Source organism: Phascolarctos cinereus, unplaced genomic scaffold, assembly GCF_003287225.1.
Source record: "Phascolarctos cinereus isolate Bilbo 61053 unplaced genomic scaffold, phaCin_HiC Scaffold_5;HRSCAF=322, whole genome shotgun sequence".
Classification (NCBI taxonomy): domain Eukaryota; kingdom Metazoa; phylum Chordata; class Mammalia; order Diprotodontia; family Phascolarctidae; genus Phascolarctos; species Phascolarctos cinereus.
Genome location: NW_027555958.1, coordinates 73,258,037 through 73,272,137, shown reverse-complemented (window position 1 = coordinate 73,272,137; position 14,101 = coordinate 73,258,037). Strand labels below are relative to the sequence as shown.

The window sequence follows — 14,101 nt, the reverse complement described above, 5'->3', positions numbered from 1 at the left end:
GTAAATGCAGAAAAGGCATTTGAAATAACATATTTAGAGGGGGAATAATTTTCAGAGTTAGCAACACACAAAATTAAAAAGAGTGTACAAATATGCCACTGAACTTTGGAATATTGCAACAAAAGCTGTATTTTCTTGGGTTGGTCCACCACAGGAGAGGAAAATTGGCCTTATAGGTTGCCTGGCTTTTAAAAGCTACCCATAGTTTTATCACATTGTAAATGTTCCATTTTAAAACCCAAAGCAAGTAGCATTATCTCAAGGTAAATGTTCCTTTTAAATGGGTTCATTGTATATGACATCTCTTAATTGTTTATTTAACAACTCTAATTAGGATGGCTAGAAGCAGTTAACATGTTTGCTTAGTATTATAATTTTTAAGTTCTTTCTGATAAGAAAAGAATTTATCTTTCCTTTATCTTTATCTTTTCTCGTATCAGGGTATCAGGTGCCATTAAAAGGTGCCATTACCACCATTAATTATAACCACAAACGTGAATTTCTATATTGGTGAGTCTCCTTGAAGGAAAGTAGAAGTAACTCCTATACTCTCATAAAAAGCTAGATTTAGAACTGGAATAGACGTTAGAATTCAGTTCAGTCCTCGAGGAAACTGAAAGCCAGAGATGAATGAAGTTCAAATAGAAAGTAAATTGCAAGGCTGGATTCGAACCTAGGTCCTTTGGCTTTGAACTCTCCCATAAACACCCGTGACAATTTTCTGAGCGTGAAGTGAAACCTTAGGGTTGTTTAAAATTGCATTTTTTTCCTGTTCATTATCTGGAAAATACAGTCATCCCTTGATATTCACAGGTTTTGCATTTGGCGTTTTGGTTATTCATGGGTTGGCCATCGATAGTTAAATTTTTGGAGATTTGCCTTATGCTGCAGAAAATCGCAAATGATGCAGGCACGTAAAAAAAAGTCATAAATGCATAAATAGTACACATTATTAACCTATTTTATAATTTACTAGCAAAAATATATATACATAAATTTATTATAAACAGTTAAATTTTGTTAAAAGTTTCTGTGCACTAAAGAACCATGGGCTGCACACTCTCTTTAGAAGCCTCCTCTTTCTCTCTCTACCAGCCAAACCCAGTCACTTGACTTCCTTCTCAGTGATATTTGCATCTTGTGCTTTTCCTAGGAGAAAGAAATCCGTGAAGCAGACCAGTGGGCTGCAAGGACCCTGCATAGTGTGAGAGATACTAATATCTCTCACTAGAAACTGCAATTTTTTTTTATGGATGCAATGTGTCATTTTACTTTTTTTTGTGTGTGTGTTAAATAAATATGATCAGAATTATTAAAAATAAAGGTTTGGGGTGTGGCCTAGAGTTATTTGTAGTATTTCACATTCTTGCGGGTCCTGTGCTCCTAGCCCCCAATAAATGTGGAGGAATGACTGTAATTTGCAATTCTCCTTTTGAGACTTATTTGTTCATATTTTTTAACTACTTGCCTATTGGGAAATGGTTTTGGAATATATGTGTGTATATGTGTGTACACATACATACACAGTATATAGAATTTAATGTATATAGGCACATATGTGTCTACATATACATATATGACACAGGACAGACAAGAGCTAAAGATAAGACAATGATATATATGTATATTCATGTGTATGTGCATATGAATGCACGTACATATCTATATTTAATATATCAATATCTATCTAGAATACCAACGTCTTATTTGAGAAATTTATTATAAATATTTTCCTTATTCAACAACTTCCTTATTTATCCTACAAGCATTAATTTTATTGGGGCCAAAACTTTTTGATTTCATGCAATCAAAACTATCAGTTTTCTCATTTATAATAGCCTCCATCCCTTGTTTAGGCAAGAATACATCTTCTATCCATTGCAGTGAGAGCAATTTGATCTGCTTCTCTTCTAATTTTTTATGATATGATGTTTAATATTAAAGTCATATATACCTTTTGAATTTATTGTGGAATACAGTGGCAGCTAAGTGGTGCCATAATTCATAGAGTGCCAGGCCTGGAGTCAGGAAGACTATTCCTGAGTTCAAATATGATGTCAGATACTGTGTGACCCTGGGCAAGTCATTTAACCCCACTTGCCTCAGTTTCCTCATGTGTAAAATGAGCTGGAGAAGGAAAAGGCAAAGCACTTGGTATCTTTGGTATCTTTGCCAAGGAAACACCAAATGGGGTCAAGAAGAGTCAGATACAACTGAACAACAAGAATAGTGTAAGATTTTGATCCAAGTCTAATTTTTAGCAGTCTCTTTTCTAGTTTTTCTCATCACATAGGGAATTCTTTCCTAAATAATTTATATTTTGAATTCCATAATTTTTGATTCTCTTGTGACTAATCTGTTTTACAGATCTATTCCTCTATTTTTTAAAAAAATTTACCAAATATTTTGGATAGCTGCTCCTTTATAATATAATTTGAATCCTGGAAATCCTATTTTCCTTTACTATTCCTTCATTTCCCCCTCTGTTCATCATATCCCTTGACCCTCTAGATCTTTCGTTTCTCCAAATGACAGTTATTATTTTATCAAGTTCTTTTAAGTTCTCCTTTGATAATTTGACTAGCATAGCACTAGGGGAAAGAAAAAGGAGTGGAATAAACATTTATTAAATGGCTACTATATGCCAAGCACTGTGTTAAGCACTGTATAAATACCGTTTATTAAAACTGTAAATTAACTTTGGTAGAATTATTTTTTATTATATTGGCATGTCTCAGACATGAGAACTAAATATTCCTTCAAAGTATTTTTTTAAAAATTTCTTTAAGGAGGATTTTGAAATGCGATCTACCCAAGTATTGAAAGTATTTTGGTAGATTATTTCCTAAATACTTGTTCATTTTGTAGTTATTTGGAATGGGATTTTCCTTTCTATTACTGCCTTTGGTATTGTTATTACTATATGGACATGCTATTGATTTTGGTGGTTTTATTTTTCAGCTTGCTACTCTGCTAAAACTCTGAGTTGCCTCAATGACTATCTTTGCAGATACCTTAGGATTTTCTTAAGTAAACCATCATGTCACCTGCAAATAAGGTTAGTTTTTCCTCTCTTTACTCCTGTATTTATTGGGAAAGCTTCTGGCATTTCCTAGTTGCATGTGATGCTTGCTTTTGATTTTAGATAATTTTTATGTCAAATAAATTGTCCTTTATGCTATGTAGGGATTTAAAAAAAACCCCTTAAATGAATACTTTGTCAAAGACTTTTCTGCATCTATTGACATAATCATGTTTTAAATGTGATTGAGTATATTGATTGCTTTTCTATGCTTTTCTAATCATCCTTGCATTCATAGCATAAATCCAGTGTGGCCATAATGAATGATTTCTTGAATGAATTGCTGCGATCTGATCGACAGGATTTTATTTAAAAATTTTTGACTCAATATTCATTAATAATTTGGTCTATAGTTTTCCCTCTTTATCTTTTTATCTATATTATGATCATATTTGTTTCATAAAGAGTATCTGGCAAAGTGCCTCATTTTATTTTTTAGGATAATTTGTGTAATATTGGTGGCAATTGCTCTTTAAACATTTGATAGAATTCTTCTTTGAACCCATTAGGAACAACAGTTGCCCCCATTCTTTTGGTCATTCCTTTATAGTAGGTTATATTTCCTTTTCTGAGAATGGATTATTAAGAACTCTAATCTTATGTTAGTTTGAGTATTTTATATTTTTTAAGGTATTACTTCTTTCTAAATGTGCATTATACATTCTAGCAATTCTTTTTATTTCTTCTGTTTCTGTTGTGATTTCGCCTTCATCATTTGCTATTTTGCTAATTTGATTTTCTATCTTTTTTCTTTTTAATCAGGTTAGCTGAAGCTTGATCAGTTTTGTTAGTCTTTGGCAAAGAACTAGCATTTGGTTTTGTTTTTCTCTAATTTTTCAGTATCTCCCCTTCATTGTTTATATGGGATTTGTTGGATTTTTAACTTTTAAAAATGCTTATTCAATTTATTAGTCCTCTTCTTTCTTATTTCGTTAATGCATATTTTAGGGATATATATCTTACCCTGAGAACTACTTTAGCTGCATCCCAGAAATTTCATGCTATTTCTTTATTATAATTTTTTCATAATTATTAATCATTTGAATAGTTTTTTCTTTGACTTGCTATTTAGGATTTCATTATTAAGTCTAAATTAAGATTACTGCTTTTTTCCTACATTACTGTCTAAAAAAATTTGTGTACTATTTTTGCCTTTTTATATTTATTTACAATATCTTTGTGTCCTAATAGATGCTCAGTTACTGTCAACATTCCTGGGAAATACTTATATTCTTTAGCAGTACCATTTAGAAGACATCATAAGTTTTGTCCAAACTTGTGAGATGGGAATTAAACTCTTACTATTATTGTTTTACTATCTATGTTTTCCTGTGATTTAATTAATTTTTCCTTTATTATTAAATGTTATAGCATTTGGAGAATGTGCATTTAATGTTGATATTGGTTTGTTGATATTTGACATAATTTGTCTCTTTATAATGAGTTCTTATGCTTTAGCTGATAGCACAATGGAAACTCCTACAGTTTGGGATATATATACCTAATTCATACTGAATTTTGTTCCAGACCTTCATTTATATTCTGTGTATGTCTTTGCTTTTAAGGTGTGTTTCTTGTAAGCAACAGATTGTGCAGTTTTATTTTCTCATTCAATCTGTCACTCTCATTTTATTGGATTGTTTAATTCATTTACATTTCAAGTTATTAGGTTTATATTTTCCGTTTTTTTTTTACTCCCATATTGGTGTCTTCTTTCCTCTGAATTACTTAAACTTTTTTAATCCTCTTCCTCTTTAAAGACAATATTATATTTGTTGGTAATTTTTGCTAAATTGACTTTAAGGTAACTGAGTCCCACAGACTTTTTCTCACCTTTAAGCAACACACTTTCCTGCTTGATAGTTTTGAACTTTTATTTAACTTATTGATTTGATTTTGTCTCTTCCTTTTACATAGTTACCAAATAATTCCCCTCTTTTTTCATCTAATTACATCTCCCTTTTCTGCTCTTCAACTTTTATTTTTTTAAAATTCTACGCCTTTTTCTAAAATGAATTTCTTTTCCTTTCTTTTCTTTATTTTGTTTTCTTCGTTCTCCTTCCTATCCATTCTAAGCTGTGCTGCATGCTCATAATATTTATCTATTCCTTCATTATTTTCTGAATTCTTCATGGAACTAAAGCTTCTGAAGTACTGATTTTGAATTTCTTCTTCTAAATAACTTTTATGTTATTTCCTTGTGGATCTTGCTGCCCTTCTTCCCTCTTTTTTATACTGTGCATCTTCCTTAGAAAAGCTATATCAGTTCCAGGAGAGGACAGAAATATTGCTCCATGGTAGAAATATCTCCGTCCTTCAGCTTGTGTGGTCCAATCCTATTCCCTGACCCTCCCACCACCCATGATAATTTTCTTTCCCATTTGCTATAGAATCTCCCTTCTTGGTGGTCCAGATCCTCCCACCCTTCTGGATTCTAGTTTCGCCCTCCTCCCCCTGTGTCGAGGAACTCTTATCTCCCTTCCTGTGAGGTAGGATGCTGGCTAGTACTATTCTTTAAAAATCATCAAAACTGTGAGTATCATCCATCATCCAAAAAGTTAGAGTGCTGAGGTCATTGTACAATTTGACATTTTACCTTTAGAGATAAAGCCAGTTTTCACAAAGTATAAGAGAAATTTTGCTTAGAGACCAAACAAATAAGATTAAATAGAATCAAAGAATTGCTGAGTTAGACAAGACCTCAGAGGTCTAGTCTAACCTACATCTATCCCCAGATCCCCTTTATAACATCACTGAAAAGTGGTGAGACTGTGATAGAAGACCTCAAGTAAGCAATAACCCACCTCTTTGGAGGCAGCCCAAGAAAGGTTTTTCTTATATTAAGCTTAAATCTGCCTCCCTGTAGCTTCTATCCTGTACTCCTAGTTTGGTCCTTTCAGAAGAAGCTGAACAATTTTTCCTGGTAACAGCCAACAACTCAAGTGACTTTCATGATCCTTTGCCTATCCCTTCACAGAATACATCAACCTATTTTCATTTCTTTTAAAATGGATTAACACCTTTGGGGCTACACAGTAGTCATTAAGTACAGCAACCTGTATTTTGAAGGCTGAACTTTTTCAAAGATTGTGTATTCACTGTTAAATGTCTTTTTTGGGGGGGTTGGGCAAAAAAAATTGGAAATTTGGTTTAAGGCTCAACTCACTAAGAATCCTAGAATCTGAGCCATACAGCTGACAAAGACTACGAACTAAACCTTTTTCATTGAGGCTAAACTATGGGTGCTGAAAAATGGTTTGCTGAAATGGATTTGTTGAGATATCCCTGAACTGCTGAAGAGTATCTCCTTTCATATTTAAAGGCTTTCCAGAAAGGTAACTCCATGACCCACTTCTTCTTGCAGTTATGTATTTAACTACCTTCACTGTCAAAGATAATACCTTGTATTTGTGTAATGTTTTATAGTTTTTGAGACCTTTCCCATACATTATCTCATCAGCTATATTTTTCTTCAAGTGATAAGATTCTGGCATTTGGCAAAATACCATCACATTTACCTGAAAAAATAGAAGGCTTATTTCAGCTTTGCTGAATCATTATGAAATCACTATGACAAATGGCTACATAAATAAGACCTATTATGAAATACTTCATAATATTCCTGTGAGACAGACAAGGCAGGCATATTATCTCCATTTTATAGTGCAGAGAACTAAGGCTTGGAAACTTTAAGTGAATTGCCCAAGGTTGAAGAATTTGTGAGAGCCTGGAAGAACTAAAACTAGTTCTTCTGATTCTTAGTACATTGTTCTTTTTAGGATATCTCTTTGACTCTGGATAAGGGGGCAATAAATGCATCACCATCATCATTATTATGATGACCAAATAACAGCCCTTAGGGGCAAGGGGACTGGTGGTATTCTTTAAAAATCATCAAAACTATGAGTAGTGACATCATTCAAGACCTTAGAGTGCTCAGAGGTCATATATGTTGAAATTATATCTTTAGAGATAAAGTCAGTTTTCATCAAAGTATCAAAGAGACACTAAAGTCTTTCCATGAGGCAACTGGTGGTAAAGTGGAAAGAATGCTGGGCCTGGAGTCAGGAAGACTTGAGTTCAAATTCAGCTTCAGACACTTACTAGCTCTGTGGCCCTGCACAAGTTGCTTCTGGACATTAGTTTCCTAATTGATAAAATGGGGAGAAAAATAATTGTACTACCTTATTCACAGGGCTGTCGTGAAGAAAGCACTTTGCAAACCTTAAAGTATATGTCAATGTATTATTAAAATAGAAAGGACCTTTTCATCATATAACAAATAAAATACCAATTAAATGCAATGCCAAATTTAAAAGAAAGCTTTGGAATATAGGCTCAAGCTGACAATGAGCATATTCCTTCATAGATACAAGTAATGATAGTTATAGCCATTAAATGGTGTTTTAGTAGCTTTTGGATTTCAGGTTTCTGAGCTGTTATTCTACCTTTTACTTGGTGGGGATATGGAGTTTTGTCTGGATCTTTGCAAAAATTGACTTAGTCTGTTCACTTACATTGTCAGCAGTGATCAATCTATACCTTATACCTCACATAGACAATTGGAACACTGCAGCAAAGAAGTTCAGCAGGGATCAGAAGGGTAATGCCAATGAAAACTGAAGACAGCCAGCTTTAAGGTATCCACCGAATCTTCCACCCAAAAGACAGAGTTGATGAGATTGAGAGCCTGTCAACATGTACCAAAGCAGCGGCCACATAATTATGCAAAGTTTCCAAGTACAAAACAATGTCTACACCCAGGTAGGTTTCGAATGGATCATCCTATTTTGCCTTTTTCCAGTGTGTTTCCAATAGTATCTTCCAACAATGACCACAATGTCAATAGAGACATCAAATGCTACTTTAAAAGGTACTAGTTTGCAACCTCACCAACTGACAAACACAGGAAATAATAAAAATTGGGCAGTGAATTTGCAAAGTTAGTACAGGTTATTTTGGAAGTCAGCAGTTGAGAAAAACTACAATCAGTCTATCAGTTTATTAATATGTTCAGCAATGGAGAGATAGACAAAGAAATAACAGTCCTTTTCCTCAAGAAGCTAACATACTATTAGGAGACAAGTATATTTATAGATATATAGAAAATAAATACAAGGTAATTTTTTCGATTTTTTGAGGGGGAGGCACCAATACCTGGGGTTCTCAGGAAAGGCTTCATGCTTGAACTAAGCTTTGAATGAAGACAGGGATTCTTAAGAGATGGGGTGGGACAGAGTACATTCCAGGGATAGAGAAGAGTCTGTTCAAAAGTATGGAGAGCAGAAAAGCACTATTAAGAACCCCATAGAAATAGGTTGATATAGTTAAGAGACTATTTGAATTGACATCAGAATTACCTGGATCCAAAGCTAGTCTCTGACATGAGCTGTTTATCCCTGAGCAAGTCACTTAACCTCCCTGTGTCTAAGATTACTCCCCAAGATTTATCAACTAAGTATCAGTCAGGGCTCTTTTTGCATTGGTGGTGGGAATTGCCACACCTGAAATTCCCTACACTAAAAAAAAATAAATCACAGTTCCTTTGTGTAACAACAATAGCTGCCACCTGCAAAATTCCATATGGCAGAAACATGTTATTCTCTCCTGGAAGACAGGAACAAAACATGGAAATTATACTTTTATAAAGAAACAGGTAAACAGACAGTCACAGGAGCTACGTGAGCATAGGGAGATTGATAGGGCTGTGTTTGTATACTCACATAAAGCCACAAATCTTGGTTGTTCTATCATATTAGCTTCCATTTGTTGTAGACGTGCAACATCAAAGCTGCGATGTCCCTATATATTGCATTTAGCAGTAATATAACTGACTACGAGCAGAAATCAAAGTGAGAGTTTCTAAGTAGTTTCCTGGCAATTGAGACAGCAGGCCCTTTCATCTGCTCTGTAACTGTGACAGTGCATTGATTTAAACTCCTTCTGAGATCTCAAATGCTTTTATATTCTCAGGTCTCTTAGGCAGCTATTTTTTTTCCAAGTGATAAAATTCTAGCATTCGGCAGAATACCATCTTGTTTCCCCCCAAAAGGAGAAGGCTTATTTCAGCTTTGCTGCCAAACGGTCCAGGATCACTAAGTAAAATGGCCTTCCAAATGCCACCCTATGAAGAAATCTGCCTTTGACTTCAGTTTCCTATGTTCTGACCATAGCAAATGGGATAAACAACAAATAGCCCCTCAGATGCTTTTCAAAGGTTGAGCTCAGAAAAAGCCCGAGTGGATAAGCAGTTCTGCTTATTAATTTTTCAAAGTTGCCTTTGAAATGCTGCTCATTGATAGACCCTAAAGGTAAGAGAGTTATTTAGCCATTTTTATTTTGCATATCATGCATGTCATTGTCAAGCTAGCATTACTTATCTTCTTCTACAACTTCTTAAATGCTAAACTCTTTTGCAAATTCTAAATACATAATGCCATTTAAAAAAAAAAGTCAGGAACTCATGGCACTTGAGAGATTATTTCTCCATGTCCATCCATGGTCACTGTCAATGGGATTCATTTCTTAACTCGGGTCCAGCTGAAGGCAGCCTAAACAAAATAAGTGATTTTTTAGGCCTCTTACAAACAATCTATACCAAGTTTTGCTGACACAGAAAATAATCTGCTCTTCTCAAAGCCAGTGTTTAATGGCAGTGTAGGAGACCAATTCCACAGAGGTTCAGAGTATTAGTTTTGAGGCTCTTCACTTTGTCAATGGCATAGCTTGGAAGAGGGCAGACCTGGCTAATTAGTCAAAGAGATGTGCTTGGCTGGCTTGGTAGTTTCCCTCTCCCTCTGTGTATCTATCCTTTACAAGCTGAACTCCAATTGAAGTTAGATCTCAATATTGACCTGAACCAAATAATAATAATACTTTTAAAAAAAAGCCTTACAGAGAGCCAGGACCACTGGCTGTCCTTTATATGAGTCCAGAAATAAAATGGAAGAATGTGACTCCATGTGTATGGGCAGGGAATGGTGATAATTGCCCTTTATCTTCAAAGTTGAAACTGCTGATGGCCCCACCTCCCCGGGAGTAGGAGTCCAGCTGAAAAGACTGAGGTGAGACCTATAGTTCTGTACATACTGAGCTCGTGCGTGCCTCCTTCCTTTGGTCACTGGCTATACCTGCCGTTTCCAGCAGCTCCGCCTCTGCTCAGTAGACTGGAGAATGGTACTGCTAAAATGATTTGACTACTGTACCCAGTTGCTGCCAGCTAATTCTTAATTATTATGCCGTTAAACAGGTGGTGGTACAAATGTTTGCAGGCCTGGTTGTGCATGTTCAGCTCCTCCAGTGATAAGGGTGGGGCAGCACTAGCAAACAAAGCATCCAAACAATAGCTTCCAGATGACTAAAATCCACAATTTCAGGCAATCTCTCTTTTTTCAATGGAGTCAACACAGCTGGGACAACTTGATTTATCCATATCATTTACTAAAATGCCACATGGAGTTTGGATTGCAAAAGGGGAACCATTTATAATGCCCAGAAATGAAATTAACCCATTGGAATGCTTTTCTTTCTTTTTTTTTTTTCTGGACCTTGAAGATGGATATGGGTTAAGTAGTCATTTGGGATGGAGGTTCCAACACAGAGTAATTTGGTTATAGCAAGAAAATCATATCATTTTTAAAAGAACTTTGATAATACTTTCCATCCCAATTTAAAAGAACTCATTTCAAGAGTAGGTTTTGTGGCTAGATTTTTATTGGTCAAAACACCTATTTGTGAATTCCATTTATGGTCATGTCAGTAAACCATATCATTTAATAAGAATACATCAACACAGTACTTTTTATTCCCTCCTTGAAAACAGTAACAAATGCACCGAAAGTAGTAAAACAGAACTAGAGTTGAAAGAGTATGCCAATAAATGCTAGTGAGGTCAACTCCAAAGAAAATTTAAAAAACTAACAAACAGCAAAAGCTGCCATATGGCCACCTGGCCCCACACTTGCCTCCCCCAGACTACCTGTAGGCTTGTTCTTTGTTGCAGTAGCTCCAGCAGTTTCTGAGTGAAAGAAAGCTTGAAACTAACAGAAAGTTGGGACTCATTCAAACACGAATCACATCAGAATTTATCAGAATCAGTGGTTTCCACATTAACTATCCCCATCCCATGCCACAGGGAAATAGTCTTCACTATGGGCTCTTGACTCAGAAAGGTAGTTTCAAAAGCAATTTAGTCAAAGGGAGTTGGAACTAATAAGAGGTCACATACACATTCACCAGAGAGCTTTGCCAGTCACCATTAGTAGTCTACCCTCAATAGAAATTTAATCAGAATTCCTCATCCTTCAAGAAGGGGAAATTCAAGCATCAAACTTTCATAGGAGAGAGACATGGAACAACAAAGTAATTGAGGAAATGATCAAAGAAAAGAAATTTAATACAATGAAGAGATGAGAGAATCAGGATAAAACAGAAGAGAATAATTCTATTATACTGCTGAAAAGAATATGGAATAGTCACAAAGATTCTTAGACTTTAGGTCTGAGAAAAAGAATCAATAAGAGAGGAGTGGAGTAGATAGTTTAGAACAGAAGCTAGGAAACCTTAACACAGCAGCAAAATGTTGGAGAAAAAGAAGAGAGAAAACAAAAGTCAATGTTAAAAATTAATATTGGACAAAATAAAGAAAACATATGAAATGTATATGTGCACACATAATGAAATTTTACATAGAAGATAGGCACAAAGAAATGATCCTATGATCCGAGAAGATGATGATAAAGCAAACAAAAATCTGAATACCATATTCTAAGAAAGCATAGAAGTAAATTACTCAGAACTCTTGGAACAACAGGACATATCAATAAAATTCACAGGTGACATCAAGAAAGTCCAGATAGACCATCTAGAAAGATGATTTCAGTGATACAGAGATAAATGAGATGCATGAAGACCTAGGTAAATAAACAATTATGAAAGGCTTCAATATACATTTTTCAGACTTGCACAAATCTAAGAGACAGACAAAACAAATAGAAGTTAATGGTTTGAATAGAATAATAGAAATACTAAACATGACAAAACCTTACTGGGCATATTAATGAGTAGACCAATTTTTCATCATGCATAGCATTTTTCCTAAAACTGACCATGTACTACGACATAAATATTTCATGAATAAATGCAGAAAGGCAGAAGTATTAAATATATCCATTATAGATCATAACAGAATAGACACTGTAATGAATAAGGGACATATGAGTAAAGAATGCAAGCTTAAATAGAGGCTAAATAATTTAATTCTAAATAATGAGTGGGTCAAAGTATAAATCACAGAAATGATGAAACCATATAAATTATAACTGAGATAATATATTAGATTCCCATGAAGCAACCAAAGTCAGTCGTTGGTGGGGGGAAAATCACATTTCCAAAAGCAAGTCAACAAAATAGAGAATGGAGCAATAATTTACTTAAGCATGCAACAACCAAAAAAAAAAATCTCAAATAAGCACAAAAGTGGAAATCCTAAAAATCAAACAAGAGGTAGACAAATTTGAAAAAAAAAATACTACTGAAATGTTAAATAAAACTAAAAATTTTTTTAGTACAATAAAATAGGCCACCACCAGCTAACTTGATTATATTTTCAAAATAAAAAAATGCAAAGGGAAATTAATAATGAAAGGGATATAAATTAAATTATCTTAAACTATTATATGCCAATAAAATGAAAATGTAAAAGAATAGAGGAATATTTGCAACAACACAAAACATCCATGTTAACAAAAGAAAAAAAAGAAAACACAGACAAGCTGACTCAGAAATAAAATTGAATAAACCACAAATTAATTAAAAGAAAAAGACTTGGTGCTAGGTGGCTTTATAAATGAATTCTATGAAATATTTAAAATCTGATTAATCCTATGTAATGTAGACTGTTTATTAAAAATAGAGGTCTCATCTTCCCAAACTTCTTTGAGATAATTATGGTCCTGATACTCAAACCAAGAAAAGGAAAAGGGAAGGGAAAAAAAGCAGAGGAAAATGATAGATCATGTTATTAATGAATATTAATGCATTAATATCTATAGCAATAACACAAACTAAATAAGTTGATAGAAGAATAGACAAGGTTATTCAGGTCATTATCTCTATTTGTAGAAAATATGATGGTTTCCTTAGAGAATCTCAGGGATTCAATGAAAAAATAATTGAAAGCATTTAGAAGGCTACAAAATAAATCACAGAAGTCATTTGACTTTATGTATTTTACTAACAAAACCCACAAGGAAAAGCTAGGAAGATAAACTCGATTCAAAATGACTACAAAATGCATAAAATTGCAAAGTGATAACTAACAAGGCATATACAGAACTTGCACAAGTAATAATTGCAAAATATTTTTTCAGATACAAAATAAGACTCAAGTAACTATATAGACATTTGTTGTTCATGTTGGGCCATGCCAATTTAATAAATTAATAAAAGTGGTGATATTACTTAAATTAACAGGCTCAAAAGCAGTAGAGACATCAAAGAGGAATAAGATTAAATAAAGATAAGTGTTTTTCAGTTTTCTTTTTTTTTCCAAGAGGATTGTTAGTGATCATTGTGAAAGCCGTTCCAGGGAAGCAGTATAGGTGAAGTACAGATTGGAAGGACTCAAGGAGGAAATAAATAATATGGAAACAGAAGATACATTTGGAGCATGTCATCATGGATATTAGCTGAGAAAAGAAAGAACAAAATAGGATAGTATCTGGAAGAGGAAGCTCGGTCAAATATGGGTTTTCTCAGTATCTGAAGATCTTCAAAGAGATTAGATAATCACTTTTTACCTATCAGGAGCATCACAGCAGTCTACATTTTAAGAAGGGGTAGATGGTACCCAACATGACCTCAAAATTTTCCTTTGCATTTTAAGGTTCTAAGAGCCTATATTTGGAAGCAGAGAAGAGGCTAATTGTATGTGGGAGAGGGCTATGAAAATGAAGGAAGGAAGGAAGGAAGGAGGGAGGGAGGGATGGAGGGAAGGAAAGAAGGAAGGAAGGAAGGAAA

The 14,101-nt window shown here is 34.3% G+C and overlaps 1 protein-coding gene across 2 annotated transcripts in view; it reads right to left on the bottom strand.

Annotated features, from left to right (window-relative positions):
* Positions 1–14,101, bottom strand: part of DPYD (dihydropyrimidine dehydrogenase) — a 1,011,926-nt gene that overhangs the window by 148,903 nt on the left and 848,922 nt on the right. The window lies entirely within an intron of this gene.